The sequence below is a fragment of the Periplaneta americana genome, chromosome 1 (genome assembly GCF_040183065.1).
Source record: "Periplaneta americana isolate PAMFEO1 chromosome 1, P.americana_PAMFEO1_priV1, whole genome shotgun sequence".
NCBI lineage: Eukaryota > Metazoa > Arthropoda > Insecta > Blattodea > Blattidae > Periplaneta > Periplaneta americana.
The window spans coordinates 184,452,844-184,478,026 of NC_091117.1; the positions used below are offsets into that span (position 1 = coordinate 184,452,844).

At 36.2% G+C, this 25,183-nt stretch overlaps 2 protein-coding genes across 5 annotated transcripts in view; one reads left to right on the forward strand and one right to left on the reverse strand.

Annotated features, from left to right (window-relative positions):
- The window catches only part of LOC138705072 (beta-glucuronidase-like), a 79,080-nt gene extending 57,359 nt beyond the window's left edge, over window positions 1-21,721 (reverse strand). For 2 of the 4 annotated variants that reach the window (XM_069833698.1, XM_069833674.1), the window contains exon 1: window positions 21,488-21,721. The gene's annotated coding sequence lies outside the window, so the exon portion shown is untranslated. Of the gene's footprint in view, window positions 1-21,462 lie in introns of all 4 variants that reach the window. The other 2 variants (XM_069833688.1, XM_069833679.1) reach the window with 1 other exon arrangement.
- The window catches only part of LOC138705100 (conserved oligomeric Golgi complex subunit 4-like), a 481,496-nt gene extending 458,076 nt beyond the window's left edge, over window positions 1-23,420 (forward strand). Inside the window, exon 4 of the mRNA XM_069833738.1 lies at window positions 22,961-23,420. The gene's annotated coding sequence lies outside the window, so the exon portion shown is untranslated. The remainder of the gene's footprint in view (window positions 1-22,960) is intronic.
- Window positions 23,421-25,183: the final 1,763 nt, after the last annotated feature.

The window sequence follows — 25,183 nt, forward strand, 5'->3', positions numbered from 1 at the left end:
AGAAATTCTGCGTCATCATATGATGATGGATGAGTGTAACAGAGAAAAATGTCAATGAACTAGAACGACAAGCATATACAGCCAAGTCAAGTGGTAACCAAACTTGTGCTCCATCGTCGACGGCCCTAGAACAAGAAAATAATAAACTAATAATATAAAAAACAATAATTTGTAATTATAAACTTCGTAACTACCAATCTAAAATAATTTACCCATACATATCAAAATAACATACGAAGTATACAGTTATGATTCTAGCCTCATTATAACAAATAACAACGAATATTTTCATTCTATCAAAGGAAATACACTTTTTATGTTCAGAAAACATATATTTGTACTCTGGAAATATTCGTTCTTTACTGCAGCAAATCATTTCTATTGTAATGACAGATAGAAAGTTCGTATCGTAATTCTGATGTTCAATGAATTTGGACTGTAACGCAACCGAATGCAACCGAATAGTAGCACAGCAGCACGATACGTCAATAGATCAGCAAAACAAACAAGAATTGATGGCTGGTAAATAAACTTATCTTTCAGCCAACATTTAACGAAGAATAATCCGGAAAAAAATAAACGTATTACACACTCCTGTTTGCACAATTATTTAATAACATATGAGTTTACTTATTTTTTTTTATAGAATCATGCTTAATATTAATATTACAATCATTTAAAATGGAACTAACACATTAATTAGGGGAGAGTTGGGTAGTATCAGACATCGGGTAATATCGGACTAATGTTTCTTTCATCTAACACCAGATGGTAGTACAGCGATGTTTCATTCATCTACCACCAGATGGTGGTATCAGTGTTCAGATATCGCATACAGAAACGTAAACATGTCACTTAGGTACTACCATCTGGTGGTGGATGAAAGAAACATCACTGTCCGATATTATACGATATCCGATACTACCCACACTCCCCTACCTTCGTAATAAATTACGTAAAATAATATATTCTTTTGTTTTATTGAGGAATTACTTGTCAATAAGTTTATTGCGTACAATATACTTAACTTTACTTCAATCGGTAATTAAGTATGGAATTATAGGATGGGGTAACTTATTTAAATCCAATTTTAATGCACTTTATTTATTACAGAAGAAAATAATTTAAAAATGTCTTCATAGACCTATTGATTTTCCATCTCAAAAATTGTTTTTAGACTTTAATGTTCTCAAAATAAGACAAATGTATTATATTGTATTAATTAAATTCATACATAAAAATCTAAATAATTTTGAATTGTATTGTCATAGTTATGAAACAAAAGGTATGCATTCTTTAAGATTGTTTGAACCAAAATGCAACACTGCTACAGTATTTAATCATAGTAGTAATTTAGACCCAATAACATATAACAAATTTGTATTTAAATAGCCTAATCTTGTCAATTCTAATAGTTCTAGTATTAAATGTAAAAGTTATTCATGGATTTTATAAAAATTGAACAATTGTAATTTTAAATTTGTATATTCTTATTGCGTAGTAGACATAAGACAAATTGTATTATATATTTCTTAATTTCAATTCAGGAATCCGCCCCTGAGCACGAGTTCTATTATTTCAGAGGTGAGCTAAAGTTTTTCTGTTATTTATATTTTATGTTACAATTATTAGCAAAATAAATAAATAAATTACGTAAATAATAGGCCTACAACATTAACAGGATTGCTCACTTTGTTAAAAACCTAAACTGTTAATATAAATTAACAATATTCTTTAAACTAATCACGACTGTACACAGCTTCATAGAATGATACTATGCGTTGTTTATGTGAACTGCGTATTGTCTGTAGCGAGAGGGAGCAGGGCGACTCGCTGTACTCAACTGTTTTGGTACGACTTCCTACCTATGCTTATCACACCTGCAATCCTTCAATCAGTTTTTAGAACTGCCAATGCTTACAGAAGTTTTTATTAGAGATTTGAAGACTGTGGATGAAATTTTGACTAGTCGTAGTTCACGAAGTTTTTTGACCACATCTCATCCATAAGTTGTAGTAATTTTTACGGACTATTGGCCTATTTCGGTTAAAATGAAGAGTCAGTACTGGGTTGTTATATAGGTCAGCAAGCATAAGAAGTAGAACAGAACGATCCTTCGTGTCACAAACACATAATTGCTGCCATAGACTTCATGCCCACCGTCTGCGTGCCATTTCCGTCAACATGGTATTAATAGCATGCATGACTCAGATGCAAGTAGTGGAGCACTCGAGGGCACCAGTCTTGTTCTGCACCGGGATGCACACGCACAGCCTCTTACTAAATGTAGTAGGACACTTCAATTCTCGTGTGATATTCCAAGAAAGTGAGATATGAAACTCGTATTGATGGGATTTTACAGATACCGGTATGAAAAGTTACATATTTTATTCTAGAACGATAGGTTAGTGCAATGGTTCCCAAACTTTCAGGCGCGACCCACTTTTGGGTGAGCCTTCTGTTTGCAATCCTCACTACTTTTCTGGTTCTGACCCTATTTACGAAATAAAATGTCCTGTAAATTTGCAAACAACTACAGGGACAACATTTTATTTTTACTTCAACTTTTATTGTACCTGGTTCTACATTGTTACCATAACAGATAAATTCTGTAGGACCAAAAATTAATCTTCTACTAATGAAGTTCAATCGTCCTCTACACAGAACCAAGACAGTCATAGTATCCTTACGGTCATAGTAAATAGTACGTTCCAAAAATATGTTCACGTTCTCCAGTGACGGAAGAGCTTTCAATATTCAATCATTTTCGCACAGGTACTGTCGCCCATTTGCCTACGTCGAATCCCGATTTCCCCCACCAGCTTCTATTCACCTTTCTGTAAAGGCTAGTGGCTAGGCTGTCTTAACTCTTTTCTGAGAACATTAATTTCTGTTAGGAATTGGACGTCTACGTTATATTATACAACTGTTTAAAATAACTTAAATAAAAGGACCTCGTTAAGTAATTAACTGTCACGTGATTTCCTCCCTTTCTACGACCCTGCGACATAACCACTTGGACGGACAGTCTGACAGGTCTGAGTCATTTTATCTTTTCGGATCGGACAGAAGTGAAGATTGAATTTACAGTACGTAAGGTACTCTTTTATAGAGTAGGTACAGAATTATTTCAACATGAGTTGCTGATACGAAGTACGAACCTGGTAATTAGAATTACGTACAATAATCTATAGTGCGATAATATGCACATCAGAACTGAAGCCTGTATCGAAATGAACGGCCACCATTTTCAAAAATGTGTTTAAATATCCATATTATGATTATTTTCAATTTAACTTCATTCTCTATATTGTACGCTAATGTGCTATAGACAGTATAATATACACTTCATAATTAATACGTCCGCATGGACAACTCAGTTCGTGAGTAAAAATACTTATTGTTAATATTGTACTATATTTTGATTAAACATAAACCTAATGAAAATTATCAAACCCAAAAACTCGATATTTCCTAGTTTACGTAAATGGATGAACTACTTTTCTTCCCTCCTATACCTAGTAAAGTGATTTGTTTGTATATTACACCAGTATCATCGAACTCCAGTCGCGGAAGGGGATAGTAAAAGGTGTTTCCTGTTCTCAACCGTTGATCTAAAGGTATAGCCAGGCTAATATTAGAAATGTTAGTAAAAATAAAATGATGTCCCTGTGTGTGTGTATGTATATATATATATATATATATATACTGTGGAATCCCGGCCACGAAGTCAGTGAATTTAGTGCGCTCCTTGTATAATGGCAGTTGACTCAATAGGCTTTAGTCAACATACATGTCGAACTTAGAATAAGGCCATAAATGGAAAAACACTAGAGAAGGGGGATTTGATCCGGTGCTGTGGATTAGACTTCGGCGTAGCTCAATGGTTAGAGCGCTTGGTATGTAGAACCAAGGATCCGGGTTCGATCCCCGGCGTCGGGGCGAATTTTTCTCCTCTAATTACAATTGTTACCTTCATTTTGCTCTTACTATTGTTGTTGTTTAGTCAACTGTCCGAAAACATGTTGGATTACTATTATTATTATTATATTATTATTATTATTATTATTATTATTATTATTATTATTATTATTATTATTATTATTATGTAACTGTATCTATTATTAAGAAGGTTGACAAGACTAACTGTAGTAACTTTCGAGGAATATCACTTTTGTTGACGTCGTACAAAATTTTATCTAATATTCTTTTGAGAAGATTAACTCCATATGTAGATGACATTATTGGAGATCATCAGTGCGGTTTTAGGCGTAATAGATCGACTATTGATTAGATTTGGACTCTCACTTTGAGAGAGCAACAGAGATTAAGGGTGTTTGAGAATAAGGTTCTTAGGAAAGTATTTGGGGCTAAGAGGGATGAAGTTACAGGAGAATGCAAAAAATTACACAATACAGAACTGCACGCTTTGTATTCTTCACCTGACATAATTAGGAACATTAAATCCAGATGGGCAGGACATGTGGCACGTATGGGCGAATCCAGAAATGCATATAGAGTGTTAGTTGGAAGGCCGGAGGGAAAAAGACCTTTGGGAAGGCCGAGACGTAGATGGGAGGATAACATTAAAATTGATTTGAGGGAGGTGGGATATGATAGAGACTAGATTAATCTTGCTTAGGATAGGGACCAATGGCGGGCTTATGTGAGGGCGGCAACGAACCTGCAGATTCCTTAAAAGCAATTTGTAAATATTATTATTATTATTATTATTATTATTATATTCCATTATATCTACATTGCTGTTATTTCTATATTTATATTTATACTATATTGGTCTACTAATAAAAACTCTATATACAGACCTTTAACTGTAATATACTTATACAATGAATAGCTCGGTTATACGTCGTGTGTAAATTCCTTACTAATAATCACTACATACGTCTTGTATAACAGTATAACTGTTGCACAGCTACGTCATAGTTTGTCATCACTTCGTTACGAAAGGTAATAGAATATCTGAGGTTCTCTCTTGCATCCGGTAGAGCGCTCTAGTGTAGCGTGTTAAGTATCGATAGTACAACTGGCTCTAATCGATTACCACATTATATTTTGGTCAAGAGTACAAGCTACAGTAATATTATTCTAATTATTCTGTGCTCTTTGGTTTGTTCTTATGCGGTTACAAGGCAACCATCATCATAAAATGAGAGTCGATACGAACAGCTGTTAGAGGGGCGGCCATTTTTTCTCTTTTTTTTTATGTTTAATATTGGTCGACCAGCAAACTTGCTATACAGACCACTGTTAAATGATGAAATATCACATGCAGAATATCATGCTGAGGTTGGCTCTAAAGGCTCCTCTAATTAATTTGAATTAATTAATTAAACATTTTTTGTGAATTATGTCAACATAAATATGATTTTCTGTGTTAAATTTATGAAGAGTCGTCGGTATCACTAAGAAGGATGTCTTGAGGGAGTTTCCTTTTAAGTCGAGCTGGCTGACAAGATCTTGCTCCAATGTTATATGTCACAGCTCCAGGAGCACCAGGAAGTTTGTTGAAGAAAGATTTTGACATTGAATGGATGTACTGTTCTAGTGGAAGAATTTCGAATTCTTGATGCAGTTGTTGATTTCTTACAAACCAGGGGGCATTTGTTGCAGTTCGCAGGAACTAGTTCTGGAGAACTTGTAGGCGATGCATGTGTGTCTTATTTGCAGTCCCCCACACTGGCGCTGCATAAGTTAAAAGAGGTCGTACAAGCGAGGTGTAGAGTAGCATTGAACAGTCCAATCAAATTTGTGAACGTCTATTAACCAAAGGGTATAATTTTCGAATTCTAGAAGAGGTTAGTGTGACAATGCGAGTTATATGGGCATTCCATGTAAGTTTCGTGTCTAATAATATTTCGTGTCTAATAATAAATTTTTTCTCTATATAAAACGCTTAAACAAGGGGTTTCGTGTATATAACTACTGCAAAGCAATTCCCATTGTATAGTTTCAGCCTGTTTATACATCCATTGCTTATGCATGGTTTATTAGTAAAGGTTTCTGTCTCAACTGTGCATAAGTCTCGTATAAAAACTGTACACGGTTTATTAGTAGTCTAAAACTGTTTGAGTGGAAGAGAAAGCTTTATGGCCTTACCTCTGTTAGTAAAAATAAATTAGTGAAATAAATAATTATTTATTTCTCATTCTGTCACAATATGAATTCTTATAAATTTCTTGACAATTCAATTTCTGTTGTCTATATTCTCTTTTATCTTCTTTTCCAAATTTCGCTTCCATACAGGGAGGCTGCCATTGTTTTGTATAATTTCAACTGAATCTCTTTCTTTATTCTATTTTTAGAAGTTTTAGACTCTTAATTTTCACGTTTATGTATTGGAGTCATTTTGCCTCCTACATTTTTACAGGCATCACAGTCTCGTTTGCTATAGAATGACACCGCTATCCAGATCACGTCTAGTTTCATCTTCTCTTGTCACTGTCTTCGATCCTAGTACTGTGCTTAATCGCATTCCTCTCGATTTTCGGTCGAGGCTTGGTCAAAGCGAGCACTGGACTGGACGCAGGCGTGTGTTCTTTACAATTCCTCCCAGAGAATGGATTGAAAGTGACACTCTCTTCATCACGCGGAGGAACGTGGCCAATTGTTGAGTCAGCACGAAGACAGATTTGATCTGTTGCCCTCAGTTTTTATAGCTCGCGCAGCATCTCCATGTCTACATTCTTGGCCTATCTGAAGAGACGTCAGATGAGTGGAGAGCTGTTGAATTGTAGTGCTGTGGCTCTTCTCTGGAGCAATTCTTGCTATTAATAAAGTGAATCATAGAATAAAATTATGAACTTCTACTAACTCCGTAAGGGCTATTCCATCTCAAATCGACCGAAATATAGAGAAAATTGACCTTGCAATTTCTAAATAAAATGAAAAATTTTCTGTCCGTTGAAAACTGTGAAGCAATGCTTTGTGCAAAGTTTGAGGCATCAAAACTTCATAGTGTTTAAATTTAAAATATTTTAATTTATCGTATTTTCATAAAATTAGCAATTTTAACTGTTGTGGCTCCGAAACCCTTTCACTCAATGATCAAAATCATGGTTTATTTTGATGCTGAGAAATTAAAGTTTCTATTGACATGTAAACAGTTTTTCTTACTTTTTATGGAAATGGAGAAATTTAGATTTTTCTTCATTAAGACGCCTTTGGCCACGAAAAAATATTTTTAAAATATATGGTTAGATTCCGCATTGAAAGTACAAATAAACACATTTTTTACTGATGCACCGTTGATAAGAAAGTATTGAAAATATAAAATAAAGAAAATAAATAGTACGCGCGTGAACTAACCATGTGACTGTAGGTAGTCGAGACAAACAAGGCCAGGAGACAAACATGTGATGTGTCGTCTAGCAGTCATGGCTGGGCTAGCTTTATTACAGGTTTTCATAAACACAGGAATAAAATGACGCCCAATTCTAGCTTATTTTCAGCTCTCGGCCAGTGTGTGGGGTACTGCGCCGTTCAAGTCTACGCGTGTGAAAATCATTTATTTAATACCCTCGAAACTTATTGCCGAGCCACTAAGCAAACAATGGCGAATCCCTCTTAATAATGCAAGGCTTTTTATCTATTTTTCTTTCTTTTTTTTTTTTACATTTTTACAAATGGGCAAAAAGCCTAAAAGTAAGTAAAATCAGACCATCTGTCTCTCTGTATACAATAAAAATAAGGATTACTTCTTATCATAACCTACCAAATGTCAGCTTCAAAATGAGCTCCCGTTCAATGTTCTGCAGTAAATGGTTCCAGAGTTTCGAGCGCTGATTTGTTGCTCAATAGTACGAAAACCGTTTGACTTTCGATAGTATATTTTTAAAATGCACTGTCCTCAGCACCTTGTATAAATAGGGAAAAAATTAGAGTATTAAGAAATGCGAGGTTTTTATTGATCGATTTCATATGGAATAGCCCGTAAAAAGATAATTATATTGCGTAAATAATAATAATAATAATAATAATAATAATAATCCTTGGCTCTACGGCCCACGAAGGGCCAAGATCGACCAGCCGGCTGCTGGCCTCACGGCCACATGCCGAAGCAGAGGTGGACGATCATCCAACCAGAATGGAGGTATTATGTGGTTAGCACGACGAGCCCCCCCCAGCCGTTATAGCTGGTTTGCGTAATTGGATTTCACTACCTATCGCAGCTCCCCAAGTGCATCACAATGCTGGATGGGCACCGGTCCCATACACTGGCCGAAATTTCATGAGAAAATTTCTTCCCCCATGAGGACTCGAACCAGCGCGCATTCCGTAATGCGAGTCCTTGGCAGGATGCCTTAGACCACGACGCCACGGCGCGGGACATTATTAGAATATACTAATGAGAAAATAGTCAGTAATCATTTACTGGTATACTAATTTATAAGGTTACTTACAAGCAGAAATATTTATTCAGTCTTCTAAACGGTATTTTGAAAATTTCGACATGAAAATTTTATCAACAAAACATAAAACAGTTATACCTTTTGGAAAGAAATCCGTAAGAAAATATAATAATGGGAAATGAAAAATTGATCACTTAAATCATCTTTAGTGATAGTTACCGTAAGAATGTCAATATACTTACAAAGTAAAATTTCAGCAACTATGAAATAAAAACCACAAGGGTTAAAGTATAGAAATTTCAGCACAGTAACGAAATTTGGATATTTTTAAAACAAGAAACATTCAGATTAAGCATTGATGATAGAATTCTAGGAAGATATGTATTCACATTGTTTTATCACAAATATTTCTCGGTACAATGGTCAGTCCTAGGAATCTGTACAGTGACTTGGTGCATATTATGGGGGCGGAGTCTATCTGTGCCGGAGTGTATTGCGGGCAGCATAAGCACGAGGCCGCTAAGGGGCAAGATGCTCGTGGTAGAATAGAAATGATTCTTTCCTGCAAGCGATTGGTAGCTTCGTAGCCCTCCACATAGCACTTGCGCAGAGGTCTTATTTCGTCTTTCTACTCCACAGATTCTTGGGAAGGACCATAGGTGTTTAGATGTATCCGCGGCCTTGATTTATTGCAGATCGAACCAACTGAATACTTCTGTGATCAAGTAAATTTTGTTAAATTCTTATTTAAGCTAAAAATGGACAATTTTTTATTGAACTCTAATCAGCATTGTAGGAATGAAAATAAAGCCGACGCACCACAATAGTAGAGGCGATTTGAAGAAGCGGAAATACGCTCATCGTAAATTTAACAACAGTTATTTGGATTTTGTCTTTACATAGAGAGATTACCTCTAGTATCAGGCAGTATATCTTACTTGACGATATGTGTCAGAGGAAGAACTGTCTGTATGCATCTGAAGTCTGATTAATGTAACACGTAGCTAATCGGTGATGTATGCAACGGAGGGAGAAAGGAACTGACCACCCTACCCCATTATCTTCTGGCCTAGTTGCCTCATAAGTGGTGCTTTTGATATCACTTGTGAGGTTCAGACCTGTCTTCGGACAGTTGATTAATCAACAGCAACTTAGATGTTAACGATGAAAACAGTAGTTTGTACTGTGTATGAAAGTTTTGGCACAAGAGTGAGTGCTTCTTATGTCTATTCATATTTTAATATTGTAGTTACATAGTCATTTAACATAAGTTTAAACTATTCATTAATAAAACACACACGCATTATGTAGGCCTATACTTATTGTCAGACATCATAATCCATATTAATGTGGTGGATATTGCTTCAACGTAAAAGATGATGCCAATACTAGGCGAAAACATTCATATTAATAAAATAAAATATTTATAATGTGTTAATAAATGTATTGATTTATTAATATAATTTAACATTATATGATAAATATTATTTTAATGTACCTAAGTACATATGATATTTCCATGCAGATATTCTGCGTCATCATACGATGAAAGAGTAATGGAACGGAGAAAAATTCTCTCCAGCGCCGGGATTTGAACCCGGGTTTTCAGCTCTACGTGCTGATGCTTTATCCACTAAGCCACACCGGATACCCACCCCGGCGTCGGACAGAATTGTCCCAGATTAAGTTCCAACTCTTGGGTTCCCTCTAGTGGCCGTCCTCTGCCCTACGTCATAGACGTCTATGAACGTAGGACTGAAGTCCACACATGTGCTGAGGTGCACTCGTTATGAGTGACTAGTTGGCCGGGATCCGACAGAATAAGCGCCGTCTTAAATCACGAAGTCATTTACACATATCATATATATTATTTTAAGTACCGAAGTACATATGATATTTCCATGCAGATATTCTAGTCAGCATACGATGAAAGAGTATTCAAATCACGGCGCTTGAGAGAATTTTTCTCAGTTCCATTACTCTTTCATCGTATTATATGATAAGTTTTTCACTGAAAAATAAATAAATCTGTATGTCATCATTGAACTTACCGGAATGTCAAATATGAATTTTATAAAATTTATTTTGGTAGGTTATTTTACGACGCTTTATCAACAGCTTAGGCTATTTAGCGTCTGAATGAGATGAAGGTGATAACAAATATCTTATTATAATAATACCGGACAGCTGTATACTAGCAGCATTGACGTGAGTGCGAAATATCGCGGACTAGCGGAGCGGCGTGGAATTACGTCCACAAATACAAATATTAACATAGCGGAACTCGGACTATTGTTTAAAACGTGAGGTACTAATGTGGAATAATATACGAGACATTTAAGAAATGTTGAATAGTACCGTATTTAATGTAACATTATTTTATATCAAAGCTGTATATTATGAGAAATATTGCATGCTTCAAATTATTTTCCGTAATTAATTGTTGCGTATGTTTTCTTTGCTTTAGTGGGACAAAATTAATTCTGACATTAAGAATGAATTTACAATAACGCTTTATATACCCATTGCTGACAACTGCAAAGATAAAAATGGTAGTAATCTGATGCTTGTAATAATTAATAAAGGCATGTGGACAACAATAAAACTTAATTTGCTAAACCATACAATTTCCAATATGTTTTAACTTCTATTTATTTATTAGGCCTAAATAAAAAAGCTAATTTTTATTGTTCTATCAACACAGAGTAAAGGCATTAGGACTAATAAACAATTTTGTTGACTCAGGTTTTATGAACTCTCGGAAATCGAAAGTACGATTTGGAGCAATTTGTAATGCTGTAATTGTAGCAATTATAAACAGCACATATACACCCTGACATTTTAACTCAACATTAATTAATAAAACTATTAACTAGCTCAGCAACAATATACACTGCAGTTGATTACAGCTTGTTTCGCGAGTCGACAAACTGCTAGCTGTCCGGTATTATTATAGTAAGGTGATAATGCCGGTGAAATGAGTCCGGGCTCCAACACCGAAAATTACCCAGCATTTGCTCATATTGGGTTGAGGGAAAATCTCAGAGAAAACCTCAACACAGGTATCTTGCCCCAACCGAAAATCGAACCCGGGCCACCTGGTTTCACGGCTGGACTTGCTAACCGTTACTCCACAGCTGTGGACGAATTTTACAAAATAATGATTTATTTGACCACATTTATTGGGCGCGGGATTTTCTTACGAAACATATATTTATGAATTTCACAAATTATTTCCAATAACTTATTGGTACTTGTGGAAAAATCACATCGCATAATTACAAGACCCGTTGTTAAAGGAATAAGCTTGTATCAGTCGACACGAGATGATAAACTGGTTTTCATAAGTCGTCGGCCAGTGAGTGTAATAATTTATGCTTGGTACATGAAAAAGTAAAAAGAGCGGACTAATTGGTGTTAATTATGGAATGATGAGCGCAAGATGAAGATGAGAGGAGCAGATGTCGGCGAGGCAACGCGTTGTCTTATCTTAGAGTTACATTCCAACATTTCACATGCTATTGTTCTTAATTGTTGTGGCACCATTTTTTATGACATGAGCCGTCTGTTCACCACCCTTCTTCTGCCTTATCAGTGATTTCATCTTGTAATCTTAAAGCAATTTAATAACAACTCAAGCCAGCACCTTGTAGACTTGTCTTTATGGCTACAGTTCAAATTGTTTTCAAATTGGAGCAGATATATGAATGTACATTATTAACTGTCTTTCATAAGAACAAGAACAATTTCAACACATATTGGCATAATTATAATACGACAAGAAATATATTATTTCATTTCACAGAATCCAAAAGTTTAACGGCTGCTGGTATGAAACATGGCTTCAATTTATTTTATTTTATTGGGTTATTTTACGACGCTGTATCAACATCTAGGTTATTTAGCGTCTGAATGATATGAAAGTGATAATGCCAGTGAAATGAGTCCGGGGTCCAGCATTTGCTCGTATTGGGTTGAGGGAAAACCCCGGAAAAAACCTCAACCAGGTAACTTGCCCCGACCGGGATTCGAACCCGGGCCACTTGGTTTCGCAGCCAGACGCGCTGACCGTTACTCCACAGGTGTGAACGCACATGGCTTCAACTATGGCTTAAAACTATACAAGAAATTAATTTCTCAGTACCCTGTTTCAGCTAACATAAATATGATCAAATTTAAACTGAAAATTAAAGAAATGATTAAGGGAACTTAACGTAGGGTTAGATAATTAATTGGTAAATATTAGTCTATATACTTGCGAATATTGGTTATAAACGTTTTCAATTTGATTGTTCTTTATCATATAGGCCTTTGTTTTTGTAATCTGTGCTATTTTATTGCTTATATTAATTGTTTATTTCGTCTTCTTCTTTCTGCTTATCTACAGTGAACTCCCGATTACGAATGTTTGCTAATACGGGGGTAAATTCCTGAATTTATATGTATGTTTTATGTACTGTATATAAGAGTTTTTAATGTAACTTTGTTTCTATTACATTTAATAATTACGTATTTTTGCGGTTTTCTTATTGTAATACTTGTAATAATAAATGTAAATATTAAATAAAAAAGAAATAAGAATTGAATTAAAAAAAATGAACGTAGCTCAAACCATCTGTAATTGTAGACGAATATTTTCTCTCTCCATGAAAGATGTGTTTAAGAGGCTTGGAATACCTACATCTATTATTCCGATTGTAACTTTAGCTGCATTGAAAGGATCAATTGCTCTCCTGAAGCATCACCTATATTCGAAATGAAACCAAGTTCATTAGCATTCTTTACTTTTTTGTAACACATGTTTCTCTAAAATTAGGTATATTTCCACCAATCACAAAATGTATTTGCAGCTATGTACTTGTAGGAGTTTCATTGTCAAAACAAAATTAATTGTTCACTGAACTTGTAAACATTTATATGGTTAAGTACTCTTTGTCCCTTGTGGCAGCTCACGAATAGTGAGAAGATTTCTAAATTAAATAAAGCAGGTTCAAATTGTTTCTCATTGAGTAGGACAAGTTTTATAATTATTCTACAGGGCGTAACTGAATAACTTTTTCAAAATTTAGGGGGATGTAAAGGGAGATAAGATGGTTTTTCACCCAGGAACCCATGACGGGAAATGAGAATTGGAGTATCTGCAGCGCTATGAGATGTTGCTTTTCCTGTTCATGTGATGGCGAACCTTCAAATTTACAGTAAATATTGATTTAACATTATAAAATACAGCAAGTATCACAATTGATATTCACTTAATATTAACTCCAAAATATAACCTACCAATCATTTCATTGATGATTTTCAAGGGTCCGCGAAAATACTGATCTATGGAAAGGGGGTCCACAGTACTAACACAGTCTAGTATATGTAGTCACGAAGCTCAATACGTAGTAAATATGGGCTATTCCATATCAAATCGATCAGTAAAAAACCTCCCATTTTTTTTATACTCTAATTTTTTCCCTACTTATACAAGGTGCTGAGGGGAGTGCATTTTCAAAAATATACTATCGAAAGTCAAACGGTTTTCGTATTATTGAGCGACAAATTTAGCGTATTTTATAAAAACAAGCCTCTTCCAGCGCTCAGAACTCTGGAACCATTTACTGCAGAACATTGAACGAGAGTTTATTTTGAAGCTGACATTTGGTAGGTTATGTTAAGAAGTAATCCTTATTTTTATTGTATACAGAGAGACAGATAATCTGATTTTACTTGCTTTTAGGCTTTTTGGCCATTTGTAAAAATGCAAAAAAAAAAAAAAAATATTGAGAAAAAACCTTGCATTATTAAGAGGGTTTCGGCATTGTTTGCTTAGTGGTACGGCAATAAGTTTCGAGGGTATTAAATAGATTATTTTTACACGCCTAGACTTGAACGGCGCAGTACCCCACGCACTGGCCGAGAGGTGAAGATAAGCGAGCGTTGGGCGTCATTTTACTGTGTTTATGAAAACCTGTGATAAAGCTAGCACAGCCATGACTGCTAGACGACACATCACGTGTTTATGTCTACTGGCCTTGCTTCCCTCGGCTATCTCCCGCCTCACAGTCAGCTGGATAGTTCACGCGCTTATTATTTATTTTCTTTATTTGATATTTTCAATACTTTCTTATCAACGTACCACCAGTAAAAAATATGTGTTTATTTGTACTTTCAATGCGGAATCTAACTATATATTTTTAAAATATTTTTTTCGTGGCCAAAGACGTCTTAATGAAGAAAAATCTAAATTTTCTCCATTTCCATAAAAAGTAAGAAAAACTGTTTACATGTCAATATAAACTTTAACTTCTCAGCATCAAAATAAACCATGATTTTGATCATTGGGTGAAAGGGTTTCGGGGCCACAACAGTTTAAAGTTGCTAATTTTATGAAAATACGATAAATTAAAATATTATTAATTTTAACACTATTAAGTTCTGATGCCTCAAACTTTGCACAAAGCATTATATCACAGTTGTCTACGGACAGAAAAGGTTTCATTGTATTTAAAAATTGCAAGGTCAATTTTCTCTATATTTCGGTCGATTTGAGATGGAATAGCCCATATGCATCCATAGATAGCTTTTAACCACTAGGATCGCTAATATCGCCTCATTACAGACAATGCGAAATAGTACCGGCACAGTCTATTGTTCCTAGCACCCTCACAACTCAAGCTTCGCGACTGTATATACTAGACTGTGGTACTAATAAGTCTGAGAACCACTGGCTTGCAACACTACATACTGTAGATGATGATTAAGACGGTCGGCCCGGCATGACTGCTGCACCAATGACGTCAGTTCAGACTTTCACTTACATTTGATAAGGTCGCATCTCTCTTGGTCTTAGTTTTAATGAAGACCTTGTAGCGCCTGATTCTATTTATGGTATTTCGAGGTGACCTTGAAAGTATATATATTCGTACATATCATGTAGACCATGTGCAAAACAATAACTGCACTGCTTACATGTCTAATACTGCCAGGGTCAAATAAAATAACTGCTGTAAATAAGAAAGCTACAGTACGTATTTTTCAACGAAGAAGTCACAAACTGACCGCAGATGATCAGTTATTATTGTATTGGTAATGAAAGTGGCAAAAACGGTCTGCAGCGGCAAGAGACGCGCTGATTGTCTAATTTGTAGCAATACAGCCGCAAAGTGTGAGTCATCCTGGTTGTCTGCCTCGAAACAAGGACAGTGTCCCTGCTATCCGGAGTGAAGCTATAGGTCGACCAAGATTCAATTACCGATACAAGAAAAACGACGCACGCCCCGTTCTCATTGTACTACAACAGTCTAGTATATACAGTCACGACGCTTTATCAACTGCTATGGTTATCTAGTGTCTGAATGATATGAAGGTGATAATGCCGGCAATATAAATCCAGGATCCAGCGCCGAATGTTACTTTGCATTTGCTCTTAATGGGTTGAGGGAAAACTCCGGAAAAATCTCAACCAGGTAACTTGTTTCAACCAGGATTTGAATCTGGGTTCCCCTCGTTTCACGGTCAGACGTGGTAACCGTTACTTCATAGCGGTGGACAGATAGTTCATGATAGTCAATAGAATAAAATTACAATTTTAGGTAACTTGTACCTTAACCACTGCTGTTTTTTCGTGGTTCGGACCACCAGTCTGTCATTGAAAAAAAAAGCATAACTCTTGGCGCGGACATGTTTGAAGGTGGACTTTTCGTGGACTCTCTTGATTCTTCATGTTGGTAATCAACACCATTCCGTCCAATTGCGTTAAGATACATTGTCATTTGATAGCATTCTCCGATCGCGAGTCGACCTGGTTGGCGAGTTGGTATAGCGCTGGCCTTCTATGCCCAAGGTTGCGGGTTCGACCCCGGGCCAGGTCGATGGCATTTAAGTGTGCTTAAATGCGACAGACTCATGTCAGTAGATTTACTGTCATGTAAAAGAACTCCTGCGGGACAAAATTTCGGCACATCCGGCGACGCTGATATAACCTCTGCAGTTGCGAGCGTCGTTAAATAAAACATAACATTTCTCCGATCGCCAAATGTAGCCGCGCGGGAGGGGGGGCGCTAGTATAGGAAGGGCGGGGTTGCTCGAAATCTTGAACCTTACCGCTGTCAGCTGGAGGTAAAAGTATAAGTTCTCTCATCTGTACATAATGTTTAAATGTCGTCCTCACTCTTCAAAATATTAAGAATAGCCATCTGTTGTGTAACATACGGGACTTATCTACCCACATGGCGTGATGCACCTCTAACGGCTGGTTGCAAGGTTCACTCATGCCGGGTAAAGACTACTTCCAAGTGATAGGGAGAAAAGTGACACATACGCGTTTCGTTTCTGTTGAGTGGCTAAGATTGGGGGCATGGAAGGTTAATAAAATTGTCAACGAAGAAGAAAAGCGCCTTTGTCCGCTTTGCAGAGAAAAGGACTCCTATAAACATATTCTATTACAGTGTGTCGAATTGGAACATGTACGGATAAAATATCTACCACCCTCGATGCTAAGTCAGAATAGGAGTTTGCTTGCATGTCTTGACCTCATGGGGAATAGAGAATGGGAACAAAAGACTGGATTGTTCCTCTTGAAGGCGAGAAAGATTAGAACTTCAGCTGTTGAAGTTTGTGACTAACTGAGGAAGGGATAACAATATCTACCCAACTATACAATTTTATGTCGTTTTAGGTTAGAATATATTATATAGTATATTTTGTTGTGCCATTTTCATTTTAATATGTGTGTTCTTTTAGAGAGTGGTTGGATCTAATCATAGGTGAAACCTACAAAGTAGGACTTGTTTTAGGTACAAAGCACGTACGGTCAAAAGACCCGTGCTCTGGATTTTAGAGAAAAATTTGATAGTACAAAAATCTGTATGTATAATATTACTCAATAAATCCATCTGTCTATCTAGTTTCTGCTGAAGGAAGTTGAACAAAATACTAGGCGATATTAATACGAGTAGGCCTATATTACAGTTTACTAAGTGCTGGTGGAAGATGCTATCAGAAACCACCTTAAAGGCATAAACGTCTATTAAAATTAGTTAAGTTTGAAAACGATACAGGACTGTAATTTCAGTACCTACGCGAGCTCAAAGTCTAACGAATTATCCATTAATCTTAATCCAGGTTAGATTATTTCACTGAAGAAACTTAGAACATTTTGAAGATAAATGCTGGAATTAAGACAAAAAGTACTGCAACACGAGGGAAGGGTAGTCTATCGCTATGGAACAAAGTGCAACGTAATCGTGGGGGTATAAACCGATTCAAACAGCAAGAAGAGTCGAACACGATAATTAGGTGAGTTTCAGATCACAGTGTCGGTAATCAGTTGAGAGCGGAGAAAAATTCTCTGCGGCACTGGAACTCCAACCCTGGTTTTCAGCTCTACGTGCTGACGCTTTACCCACTAAGTCACACCGGATTCCAGTTCCGATGCCGGATTGAATTCTCTTAGTTTAAGTTCCACCTCTTAGTTTCCCTTTAGTGGCCAACCCTCATATGCACTGTGTCACAGATGTGTGACAGTGGCACAATGTGCAACACATTATTTGCAGAGGTGCACTCATTACGAGTGACTAAGTGGCCGGGATCCGACGGAATGAGCGCCGTCTTAAATCATTAAGGGCCATATTCATAGACATTCTTAGCGCGGGCTTCCAGTGGATGATCAGCGAACTAACGTTTTTCGTATTCATAAACCAGTGTTAGCGATATGATATGAATCCTGTACAAGTTATTAGTCGATAGCCGGGGCTAGTTTCGCACGCTCGCAGCGCCGTGGCATCGTGGTCTAAGGCATCCTGCCTAGGACTCGCGATACGGAATGTGCGCTGGTTCGAGCCCTCATGGGGGAAGAAATTTTCTCATGAAATTTTGGCCAGTATATGGGACTGGTGCCCACCCAGCATCGTGATGCACTTGGGGAGCTACGATAGGTAGCGAAAATCCGGTTTCGCAAACCAGCTATACAGAATACCTCCATTCTGATTGGATGATCGTTCACCTCTTCTTCGGCATGTGGACGTGAGGCCAGCAGCCGGCTGGTCAGTCTTGGCCCTTTATGGGCTGTAGCGCCATGGATTTGGAATAATAATAATAGTAGTAGTAGTAATAATAATCCGTGGCGCTACAGCCCGTGAAGGGCCTAGACCGACCAGCCGGCTGCTGGCCTCACGCCCACATGCCGAAGCAGAGGTGGACGATCATCGAACCAGAATGGAGGTATCGTGTGGTTAGCACGATGATCCCCCCAGCCGTTATAGCTGGTATTCGCAACCGGATTTCGCTACCTATCGTAGCTCCCCAAGTGCATCACGATGCTGGGTGGGCACCGGTCCCATACACTGGCCGAAATTTCATGAGAAAATTTCTTCCCTCATGCGGAATCGAACCAGCGCGCATTCCGTAACGCGAGCCCTAGGCGGGATGCCTTAGACCGCGACGCCATGGCGCGGGACCTAGTAGTAGCAATAATAATAATAATAATAATAATTATTATTATTATTATTATTATTATTATTACTATTATTATTATTATTACTATTATTATTATATTATTATACTATTCGTTATTATTATTATTATTATTATTATTATTATTATTATTATTATTATTATTATTATTATTATTATTATTATTATTTTACTACTCATTTTTTTTAAATGCTAATTTTGTTGTTAAGATTTAACTATTATTTTAAATGCGTGTATACTGACCGTGTAGGAACACCTTTCAGTCGAAACTGATTCTATACCGCAAGACGATAACTTGACCACGAAGCCATATGCAGTTAGTCCTATCTTCAGAGTACCGGTATAGCACATTTGAGGATTCTGATCAATTTCCTCGTTTCGCAATATGTTGGCAAAGTATAAAGGTGTTATTTGCCATATGATGTCGATATCGCATTTCATTAAAGGGCGCTGTGTTAGAACGATCAGAACCTCGACTTTCAACGACAGTGTCCCGGATTCAAGTCCCGACGATTCCACATGGAATAATTAATTAGTAGATAATGATAATATTGATTCAGTTCTACCGTAATCCTTGAAAAATTCCTTTACAGAACGAAAAGTTACATTTGTTTGGATTAAAAGGACAAAACTAAAATTCTTTCAATCATCTATTATCATAATACACTGCTCCCGCCCGCTGGGTGGCGCAGTTGGTATAACGCTGGCCTTCTGTGCCCGAGGTTGCGGGTTCGATCCTGGTCCAAGTCGATGGCATTTAAGTGTCCTTATATGAGACAGGCTTATGTCAGTAGATTTACTAGCATACGAACTCCTGCGGGACAAAATTCCGGCATACCGGCGACGCTGATATAACCTCGGCAGTTGCGAGCGTCGTTAAATAAAACCCTAGATCATATATGTAACAGATATGTCGGGCTTATAGGCTTTGAGGTTAACAACTTTTGTCGGGTTTACTACGCTGCCATCTAGTTGTTACATAAGGAGTCACGCCATAATTCCCATTTGAATTGCATTAGCGACTGTGCTGCCATCTCGTGTTCGTTTACGGCGGACGGGTGGCGATCCTGGCGGTTGTTCTCTTCAAAGTGCTGCCGATTTTAACGTAGAGAGGAGTTATCTGTTACATATATGATCTAGGATAAAACATAACATTTAACATCTTCTAGCTGGTTGAGTTTTTTTCAGGGGTTTTACCTCAATCCAACATGAGCAAATGCTGGGTAACTTTCAGTGTTATACCCCAGATTCATTTCACCGGCATTATCACCTTCATCTCATTCAGACGCTAAATAACCTAAGATGTTGATAAAGCGTCGTAAAATAACCTACTAAAATAAAATAAACAAAAGAGTAAACAGACGGATGTGACATATCCAAAAAGAAACACGCAGATAACTCACCTTAGGAGATATGCAGTTATTACGACATCAATTTCACAGTAGGCCTACTCGCTTCTTCCAGATATTAATTTTGGGACCCATGTTTATTAGACTTTTTTCTTGTTTTGATGATTAACACTGCATCCTCTCAGAATATTAGATTGTTTTTAACACCCTGTATAAATAGGCTATCCTAACTCTGATTCGAACCCAATCATGACTTTAAAATAACGATCAAAGGCTCGTCTTATGTGTTGTGTCACTACATCATGGTATACTTTGGTTACATTACAGTGTTGTAGCATTTAATTACATTATTTAAAAAATTATTTTTGTCCGAGAATTAGGTCAGAATTCGCTGGATATTTAGATAGGAATGCTACCGCGTAAGGAGGAAAAAAAATTGATTACTAGGGCTAGGATTTTGATGAAATTGCATCTTTTTTCTAGTAAGCAAGAAACATAGCTGCTTTAGTATTTATGTGTTATGTGATAAACTGAGTGTTTTAAGACGTATTTGTTAGGGCATTTTTTTTTTGCATTTTTGCCTGTTTCAACTCATAAGAGCATCTTTTGTTTTATTCGGTCATTTTTTAGGCATTTTCATTTAATTTTGGCCATAAATCCCCATTATTAATATAAAATAATGTATATTTCCTTTGATATTTTCTTTACATGTTTTGTCCATTAATATCCATTATTTTGAATAATATTTTAATCGTTTTTCTACACAAATATTGCCATTAAAACGTAGTACACCCCACATAATAGATCAGTCCAACCACCCCTTCAGTATAGACTCCTCTATACCTGCTAATTCCAGATACGAGTGACCTTATGGTAGACTACATGGAAACTAAAAGTAAAATAAATCCATGGTGTTACAGCCCATGAAGAGCCAAGACCGACCAGCCGACTGCTGACCTCACGTCCACATAACGACGCAGAGGTGAACGATCATACATAGAAACTACATCAGATAAAATAATTAAAGTGTAGTAGTTAGAAAAAATTATATAAAATTTAATTTAATTACTAGTCTAAATATTAAGCAGGCCTAGTACAAAACCTCTTTTCCTACTAAGGCAATTATGTAAGATCAATTTTCATTGTATTTTTAAGGGCATTTTTGAAAGATTTTTAGGTCATAAATGCATTGTTTTTAGGACATTCTTTCATGATTTATAGGTCATCAAAATCCTAGCCTTATTGATTGCTATTGTAATTATTAAAAAAGAGTACTGTACCTTTATCGTTGACCTTGAAACTTACTGTAAAAATCTAAGTTCTTCCGTTAGTCTTGCACATTAATGACAGCCATCTTGTGGACATCTCAAACGTGTTGGCCAAATACTTGACAAACATCCTGTCTTCATTGCAGGGGAGTGCAGCGAACCTGGACGGCAGCTAGCTCTCTCGGTGCCAGCGGAAATAGCGTTGTAGTGACATCACATGTGGGGTTAGGTCGTGCTTCCTTTATGCGGAGACTGCAACTGTCAAAAACTCCCTATAAACGGCACGGAGAGAGAAAAAAAAAACTTGGCTGCTGCATGACCTCTTGTAACATTAGCACAATTGTTTAATTGGAGTGAAGGGCCTCTTCGAACGTAATACATCAATGGGTTGTAATTTTCGTCTGCTACATCGCGCCACAGTACGCCTGCATCAGACTATGCTTGTAGGATTTGCGTGGGTGTCAGCACTTTGGTGACATTTTTTACGATGCGTCTCTATACTTACAGCCTTATTCAGTGCGAGACGCTAAGGTTCTTCGTGGAAGAGTTGCTTACTCTAACCTCCATTGAAAGCATTAATTAAACATTATATCACTACAGTATGAAACAGACGTTCATCGCCGTAACCTTCATGAATTTAAGATCAGGTCATCTGCTTCCCCAACAAATTAACATCGCCTGTTCAAAGTTTCAGAGGTCTTCTCAACCTACTTCTCCTCCTCGGACAACAGTCCAAAATTTGTATAAATATTGCTGTTCGTTTAGTCTTCTTGCATTTTCCATGTATATATTAATTTTGTCAATTGATAATCCGTTGTGTAATGATTTGCTGCAATGGGACAATATTTTTTACCTTACCAAAGAAGCCAGATTTCACATGTTTATAGTAAATCACAATATTACTACTAAATGCTAATAACCAGGGAAAGGATTTATATGTAAATACATATTTACTTATAAAGCTAATATAATTTATATTTTGCATTATCTTTATGTTTCACAATGTGTAGGGTTGAAAAATCCTACTTTTATTTTCCATATTTTTCCATATTTTAGAGTTTAGTACATATTTTCGTTAATTTCCATATATTTTCCATATTTCATATAAAACAGTCCATATTATATTAGGTTTAACAATAAAACAAAACAAAATTCCATTAACTTTTAAAAATACATTTCAACAATAGAGATTTAAACACATGTTCAGTAATCCCTTTAACATCAGAGTTATTTGAAAATTAGCAGTCCTATCAACAATGGGAAAGTAAGTTACAAAACTGTATTAATTTAATTTAAAATTTTTAACAGACTTCAGTTGTGCAGCTCAACAGTTAAATGCCAGTCAGAGTACACATAGGTTCAGTTTTTAAATCATACTATAAAGACGGTAAATATGCCAAAAGTACGTCATTCAGTCAATTTAAAATCAAAACTAACAAGTTACATTTCAGAATTTAAAGAAGATGGTTTATCAACTGACAATAAAATATTATTTTGTAATTTGTGTCAGTGTGCAGTATCATCTACACAAAAGTTCCTGGTGCAACAACACATTACAACTAGTAAACATCAGGCCAACAAACAACTAAATTCCAAGCAGAGACAATTGTTTTTAACACAATCAACAACATCGAATGTAAGATCTGAGTTTAACATCGACCTGTGCCGTTCTCTCATCTCTGCTGATATTCCTCTCTACAAACTAAAGAATAAGGTCTTCAGGGAATTCCTTGAAAAATATACTCAACATACAATCCCGGATGAGTCAACACTTAGGAAGACGTATGCTCCATCCATCTACGATGAGACAATACAGAAGATAAGAGATGAAATTAAAGATAGTTCAATTTGGGTTTCCATTGATGAGACTCCCGACAAAGAAGGTAGACTTGTTGGTAATGTAGTTATCGGTTTGTTAAGTGAACAATATTCTGAACGAATTCTTTTACATTGTGATGTTCTAGAAAAGTGCAATAACAAAACTATAGTTAAACTGTTCAACGAAGCTATGGGTATCCTGTGGCCAAAGGGTATTATGTACGATAATGTGTTATTCTTTATTAGCGATGCTGCCCCTTATATGGTCAAAGCTGGACAAGCATTATCTGTTGTATATCCTAAATTGACTCATTTTACTTGTGTGGCGCATGCATTTCATCGTGTGGCAGAAGTGGTCAGAGACAATTTCCCTAAAGTAGATTTGTTGATTTCATCAGTGAAAAAAGTATTTCTCAAAGCTCCCAGTAGAGTTAACGTGTTGAAAGAAATGTACCCTGAAATTCCATTGCCACCAAAGCCAATTTTAACTAGATGGGGTACATGGCTAGAAGCAGTTGAATATTATGCCGAACATATAGACTCTATTAACAATGTTCTCCTTGCATTGGACTCTGAAGATGCAGTCTCAATTGATACTGCGAAAACAGTTACCTGTGACATAAGTGTGAAGAATGACTTAGCTCACATTCAGCATACATTTTCATGCATCATAAAAACGCTCAAAAGTCTCCAAAATAGGCACCTTTCACTATCTGAAAGTTTTGAAATTATAAATAGTACTGTGGAACAACTGAATCGTGGTAGAGGTAAAGTTGCAGATGCAGTAAGAGCTAAGGTGGACACTGTACTTTCAAAAAACCCTGGATATGAAGAACTACAAAAGGTTGTTGCTGTGATGAGTGGTGAATCAACAGTGAAGATTAACTTGGACTTATCCCCAGCAGACATTGTGAAATTGAATTATGTACCAGTTACTTCTTGTGACGTCGAACGCTCTTTTAGTCAGTATAAATCTATCCTCAGAGACAATAGAAGAAGATTCACTTTTCAGCACTTGAAAGAAATGTTTGTAACCTATTGTTATGGTAACAGACAATAAAAATTGTGTTTTGTTGAAACTACATTGGAAGATAAGGTACGTCCATTATATTTTTTGTTTAGTTTGATTAAAATGTACCAATATTTAACGTACATAGTCATTTTTTTATAATTTTAAGTCCATATTTAATTCCATATTTTGGTAAAAATCCATATTTAATTCCATATTTTGGTAAAAATAACTACATATATATTTACATATTTCATATATTTTTAGTCCATATAAATCCGTTCCCTGCTAATAACTTATTCCTGTGCTACTTTACAACATATTACAAGCTTTATGAATTATACAGAGTGGATATGAACTAATAGGCAAACTTCAGGAACTGATTCCTGACAGAAAAAGGAACAAATAATTTAATGTGAACGGTGAATGTGTCTTTGAAGTGTGTTGTGTCAGTGAAGTTTTATAGCTTATAGTGGTAGTGCAAAGTATTTGAACAGTGAAATGTTTTTGAAGTGTTAGTGAAATCAGAATAGTGTCAGTGAAATGTGTCGTAGTTCCAGCGAAGTGAGTGAGTTGAGAGTGAAATGAGTGTAGTGCTAAAAGGTATTTGTGCACGTATGAATATATCAAACATGCTCGTCGGTTTAAGTTCGAACTTAAGGTTAAAAAAAATTGGACTTGCTTTAAATGTTATTTTAAGTGATCATGCTTCATTTAATTTAGGAAGCTCCTTGTTGTTGTTCTTTTTATTGTTATTATTATTATTATTATTATTAATTGTCATTATTGAGTATAATTAGTTACCACTGCCACCGGGTATTTACTCATTTGAAGTTTGAATAAATACATACATACAGTACATTATAATATGTTTATAATTAGGGACCGGATTTTTATGTAATTACA